At 33.5% G+C, this 7,095-nt stretch overlaps 1 protein-coding gene across 1 annotated transcript in view; it reads left to right on the top strand.

Annotated features, from left to right (window-relative positions):
- LOC106879854 (zwei Ig domain protein zig-8) overlaps positions 1-7,095 on the top strand; it is a 683,376-nt gene that overhangs the window by 571,786 nt on the left and 104,495 nt on the right. The window lies entirely within an intron of this gene.

Raw genomic sequence — 7,095 nt, 5'->3', positions numbered from 1 at the left:
AATATGATATAAATATATGTGTGTGTGTAAATATGCATGTATGTACATAGATGTTTGTGTGTATGTATGTGTGTTGTCTGCGAATGGATATACATGCATGTGTGCTTGTGTTACATGTGTGTGTATATAATTAGATGCTTAATTATCAAATCAGCTATCAAAATAAGGTTGGGGGAAGGAAAGGAAGGAAGTAGCTGATGTATACAATGTTTGACCATCCCCACCACCACCACCACCACCACCACCACCACCACCGCCGCTGCTGCTGCCACCACCACTATCACCACTAGCCCACCACCATCCTGTTATAGTAGAACTGGTATTAACAGATTAAGACTGCTTGCATTCTTCAAGATAAGACACACTAGGTCTCTGAAAGACTTGAAGTGATGTATGTATGTATGTATGTCTGGTTGACTGCATGTGTGCTTGTAGATGTGTGTATGCAAATATTTTGAAAAACAATCAAGATTTGGGTGTATAAATTGGTATTAATGAGATGATATAGTGTGTGTGCACATACACACACACACATATGCACATATACATATCTATATATAATCATCATCATCATCAACGTCTGTTTTCCATGCTGTCATGGGTTGGACAGCTAGACAGGAACTGGCAAGGCCAGGTTTCATAGTCTGTTTTGGCCAGGTTTCTACAGCTGGATGCCCTTCTTAATGCCAACCACTTTACAGAGTGAACTGGGTGCTTTTTACATGACACCTTGGTTTTACGATATCAATTCTGTTGTGGTGGGTGGATCCTCTTTCTGTGTATGTGTGTGTGTGGTATACACACACACACACACATACACACAAGCATGTGTGTGTATGTGAGAAGATGATGTAAGAAAAGGAAACTTTTAAATATTGCTCCAGTCAATGATTAACACTTTAGCACTTAAACCAGCCATATCCAGCCCCAAAATTCTACCTGTTTTATGTTCAAACTGGACAGATCTGACTTCTCACACCTACCCTACAAAGTCTTTCAAAAACTAAACAACCCAACCATCAAAATGTCATTGCTATGAAATAATGCATGATTAATTCAAAACAAGGTAAATAAACAAACATTAGATTTGATGGAGTAATCTGATTGTTAGAGGGTTAACGATATCCACAAAGTGGATAAGGTACAGATGTGGCTGGATCATTGAAAAGCTTGCTTTCCAGCCTTGTGGTTTTGGGTTCAATCCTTCTGTGTGTTTTCTACTTTAGCCCCTAGTCAACCAAAGCTTTTAAGTTAATTTGGGAGATGGAAATTGAAAGAAGTCTATTGTTTAAATATATGCTTGTGTGAAAGTGTATGCTTGTATCACCTTGTCTTAAACATTGCAAAATTATTGTAAATGAATGTCATCCATTTCTAGTATTCTGCAGAAACATATCCACATGTGGGGAAAATATTACCTCACTTGGAATCAAACAAGTTATGAGTAGGCAACAGAAAGGGTGTCTGGCCATGGAAGATCTGCCTCAATAAACTCTAGCCAACCCATGGAAGCATGGAAAAGTGAATGTTAAAATGATGATGATGTAAAAATATGAAATTATGAAAAGAAATGTTATTTTCTAAGCAGCTCATCATCGATGGACTGCATGATAATTCTATATGTAAATATTTTGTTTCTTGATACAAATTATAATTTTAGTTACTTTATTCATCATTAAATCCTGTTTATGAGAAGTTAACGTATTTTAAAAATCAAACGATTCTTTGTTGCACTGTTTTCTTAAACATTGTTGTTTGCTCATTTTGTAAACATTGATCATGATGATAATGATGATTAATAATAATAATAATAATAATAATAATAATGATTCTTTCTACTATTGGCACAATGCCTGAAATTTTGTGTGAGCGGGGTTAGCCAATTACAATGACCCCCAGTGTTTAACTAGTTCTTATTTTATCAACGCTGAAAGATGAAAGGCAAAGTGAAACTCAGTGGAGTTTGAACTCAGAACATAAAGGTGAACGAAACGCTGATAGGCATTTTGCTCAGCATGCTAACTATTCTACCATTCTTGGTGGAATTTGAACACAGAACATAAAGACAGATGAAAAACCACTAAGCATTTTGCCCGGTGTGCTAATGATTCTGCCAGCTCGCTGCCTTATGATGATAATGATAATAATCCTGTCTACTAAAGGTACAAAGCCTGAAATTTGGTGGGAGGGGAATATTCGATTATATTGACCCCAGTATGCAACTGGTACTTAATTTGTCAACCCAGTAAGAATAAAAGGCAAAGTCGACCCTGGTGGAATTTGAACTCATAATGTAAAGATGAAGAAAATGCTGCTAAGCATTTTGCTTGGTGTGCTAATGATTCTGCCAGCTCATTGACTTAATAATAATAATGATGATAATAATAATAATAATAATATGAAGAAGAAGAATGTAAATAATAATTATAGTAATAATAGTTTTAAATTTTGCTACAAGGCTAGCAAAATTTTAGAGACATTGACCCCAGCACTTGACTGGTACTTCACCCAATCCGAAAGGATGAAAAGTGAAAGTTGATAATAGAAACAACAGCAGTAAACGACAATAATAATAGTAGCAATAATAATAAAAGTAGATTCTGGGTTGAATGACAACAAGGTTGAGAAAACAGTGCTCCATAAGAAAATATAACATATCCAATAACAACATTCACTCTTAAGAAGCAAATTTACAATCCAAGTAGATAGGGATGTTATTTAGACTTACAGTAAGTACAACAAATATTTATTTTATGTCTTCGTTGTCTTGAAGTGGCATAAAATATTGTGTTTACTGTAACAAGTAATGTGTGCAATCACAAAATGTAGGACATATAAATAAATCTAAACGAACTTGACTTAAAAGAAGCTGAATGCTATAGAATACATCATTGATGATCAACAATAAAGACTGCAATAAAAATGGTACCTTTTAACTGAGGATATATGAGGAATGTCGAAGCAGGAGTTTAATGTGATCAAGCTATGAATCACATGTAACAAGAGTGGCAGAAGAAGTGTCCTTTAAAAATGTTCATCTTTGACAAAAAGGCCCGCTTGCTATTGCTAGCATTCCATCAAATTAAAACAAAAATAACCTGAGAATGATGCAGTCAAAAAAAAAAAAAAAAAAAGAAGTAAGAAAAGTAATGCCTTCAAGTGAAGTGTTATATACATACTCTACAGCAATATGATATCCAGAAAATACCAGTACCATAAAAAAGAAAAAAAAAAACAAGAAAGGTGTATGAGATGTAGAAAAGAAAAAAAAACAATGAAGATGTAAAATACCAAATATTATTAGTAAATATAACACACATTTATTATAAACAATAAAAAATACCTTAGAAACAAGAAAGAACTTATAACAAAATGTGTGTAGGTGTGTGTGTGTAATCACACACACATATTATATAGCACACACACACACACACACACACATATACATATTTGCACACACACATATATATAGATAGACAGATATGCAGATATATATACAGACATATAGACAGAGAGAGATATATAAATATATATATATATATATATATATATATATATATATATATATATATATTGTGGGTAATATGAAAAACAAAATTGACCACATAAAGCATAGATAAAGCTCACACAAACTAATGAAAGCAGCAAAACTAAAATCCTAAAAAGCGGTGATGACTAAACAAGAGCTATTGGAAACAAGCATTGGAATAATGAGCAACAAGAAAAATATGCATCATCTTTATGAAGAGCCGCAACAAACAGATTAAACGCACATCATAATAGAATAAGCTGTGTCAACAATGTGGAAATGCTAACAAAAACAATGAACTGTAGAGGTGACCATAAGAAAATCAATAAACTGGGATTATCAAAAACAGGTTCCCAAGCTCTTCATGAGTAAATATCTGTGGGAAATAATAGACGAATATAATACGATCCTCACAGAAATTCTTTCTGCTGAATGAAACTGTGTAAGTGATGGTGGAATTGAAGGAAGCTAAGTTAAATTGTATTGAAACACATCAGCCATCAGCGAATTCAATCGAAAAAGAAACAGGAAAAAAATATATGAGGTCATCAAAAAGAGAAAATAGCCATCTTCGGTTAAACTGGGAAGGAATTTTCTGATACGGAAGAGAAAGAAATAAAAACAAATATATAAAGAAATACAGAATGCAATCATCATTACTCTCATTTTACTGTTTGCTTTTCCATGTTTGCATGGTTTAGGCAGAATTAAATGGAGCAGATTTTCAGTGGAGTGGACTGATACCTTTCCTGGCACTAACCCTCATTTGTGTCTAAGCAAGGTAATATTTCCCTATGACTGAATGTTTTCATGGAAGATTGGTTCAAATACTGTACTTCCATGATGGCACATGGCCTAGTAGATTTCTGATCATAAAATTGTTAGTTTGATTTCTTGATTGGGTGGCACACTGTGTCCTGGAGTGAGGGACTTCATTTCACATTGCTCCAGACAACACAGATAAAAATGAATACTTGCCAAGTGCTACTGCATCTCTCCCCTCTCCTCCTCTCTTTCTTCATCTGCCATATTCTTTATGTTTTTCTGGGTCATGGGTGGGGGTGTTGAGAGGTTTTTCCAAGCCTGCTAAGGGCACCTAAAACAACCAGTGAAAGTGTGTTGCAATTTACCAGATTACGTCTGTTGACATGTGACAGCCAGACTTTCAGTATACCACCATGCAAGAAACTGATTGTGACAGCTTTTCAATGCATCACATAGAAACGAACCCCTGCTGGTTACTAGATGGAGAAATAATGAAAATGAAAATCAGAATAAAATCACACCAGGGAACTTAAAATCTTCATAACCAATAACACTGGGCAACAAAATATTTTCTTTTGTCTTTGGTCAGTAAGTGCTATTTCCTATTTGCCTCTATTGAGAAAGCAGAGGAAATGACTACTATTCCCTTCAAACTTTGCTTTTGTGAGCTGGACATCAATGTTTTGAAACTGACCTTCTTTATATTAAATTTCAGACAGATTCAGTACTGAGTTGCTGAAGTAGAAATATTGTTATAGCAAATATTCTGTTCAATACCACGGATTTGTTTCTTTGTTGCTTGACCTTGAGCATGTACATTAGTGACTGACAATATGTGCATCTCTGATCATGAGCAGTGTAGTGGGGGAACATGACAGCCATGTGTTGAGAAAGATTCTTTACAATTTGAATAAATGTAACAAGAGTTAAGTTTGAACTGAGAATAGATGAGGAATGTCATAGCAGGAGTTTAATGTGATCAAGCTATGAATTACATGTAACAAGAGTGGCAGAAGAAGTGCCCTTTAAAAATGTTCATCTTTGACAAAAAGGCCTGCTTGCTATTGCTAGCATTCCATCAAATTAAAACAAAAATAACCTGAGAATGATGCAGTTCATGCTTTCTAGGGATAAGCAAACAGAAAATAACAGTTGCTACCCAAGGACAAAAATAGTGTTACACAGAATAATCTGTTTCTTAACAATATGGGAAGTCTTGATGCCAAGACTCTTGGAAGACAACATGACCCTACTAGAAGATCACAAGTGTTATTCAAAAGACATATTGATGTAAAATGTAGACATTAATAATTGAACTGCTGTTAAAGAGAGCAGAAAGAGAAAAGGAATTGAAGTATGACATGGATTGATTTCCAACATGACTTTAGTAGCATACTAACCTCATGGATATTGTAAACTGTTGTGTCGACGCCCCCAAGCGAAGAAGTAGGATCGCCCAAGGCATATAAATAGAGGTAGTCTAGCCGTGGGAGTAACTGTTGAGTAGCCGTCGTGTAGAGATCATCCGAAGGTACTAGATAGTAGTTGCTTGAGACATAACATAAACACAATTAAGTTCACTATTAACCCTTTTATTTCAATTAATTTTGAAAATGATGAAGAATTTAGTAAAATTATTTTGCCTTCATCAAGCCAATGTTTGGAACATAAATTAACATGAAATTTTGATGGAAGGTTTTAAATTTAGATGACTAAAAAAAAATGAAGTTTGTATCATACAACCAGGGGTGGTTTTGGATAGATGATATCAAAAGAGTTAAAACAGCATATAACCACATTATATACAAAGTCAGAAAATATCAATCACATTAAATTATGAATAAGAGAAAATAATTAAAAAGGACAACAAAAAGACAGCGGTAACCTCTAAGAAAAGAAGAATCTTTCAGGGAGACCTTATTTCCCCACCCTATTCTTTTATTTTCATTAATACTTTCCAATTCCATTTATAAATTTTTTAATTAAATGGTCAATAGTTACACATGTTACAAACTATAAACCATCATTCTCTGCATGGATGAGTGAAAGCTATTTAAAATGTAGGTGGCACACATCTAGAATACTTCACATAAAATTGTACATAGACTTGGCAATAATATAAAAATAGATGTGCATTTAGACAAATGTACAAAGCTACTGTGAAGTGAGGCTAGTTAATTAAAACTAAAAATATTAAATTAGAGAGTTAAATGTTAACATCAAGTAATCAGAAAGCACCACCTATACTAGTCATTAGGAGTAGATGAAAATTATTAGTTAGATTATATAGAAATGAAATATAAATTTAGAAAAGGTTATTACTAAAGAGTCTAACTAATTTTAAAAGCCAAACTTGTTCATTCATTCATTCTTTTGTTTTTATGTCTTTATTCTTATGTTAGCATGAGTTGGGTGGATGTGTGTATGTGTGTGTGTGTTTGTATGTGTGTTTGCATATATATATGTGTGTATGCATATATATATATATATATAAGTCAGTAAATAGTGGGGTTGTGTTAACCGCACGTGGAGAAATAATAGGAAAATGAAGAATAAGGCAGAATGCTCAATTGGAAGTATGTTTTAATAAAGATTTCAAATTGGAAGCATGTTTTAATAAAGGTTTCTAACCGGCTTTCATTGCGAAGCAAATTTTCAAGAAGGAGAATGAAAATGTTTTTTACAAAGAAGTACAAAATGAAGAAAATAATATATAAAAAAAATAATATATAAAAAAATAACTATACCAATACATTATATTGTCTTTGAGCTTTTGAAGTTCAATGGTAGTTCATGTATAT

The sequence above is a fragment of the Octopus bimaculoides genome, chromosome 12, assembly GCF_001194135.2.
Source record: "Octopus bimaculoides isolate UCB-OBI-ISO-001 chromosome 12, ASM119413v2, whole genome shotgun sequence".
NCBI classification, from domain to species: Eukaryota; Metazoa; Mollusca; class Cephalopoda; order Octopoda; family Octopodidae; genus Octopus; species Octopus bimaculoides.
Note: the sequence above shows the minus strand (reverse complement) of the source record. Positions and strands in the feature narration are given on the sequence as shown.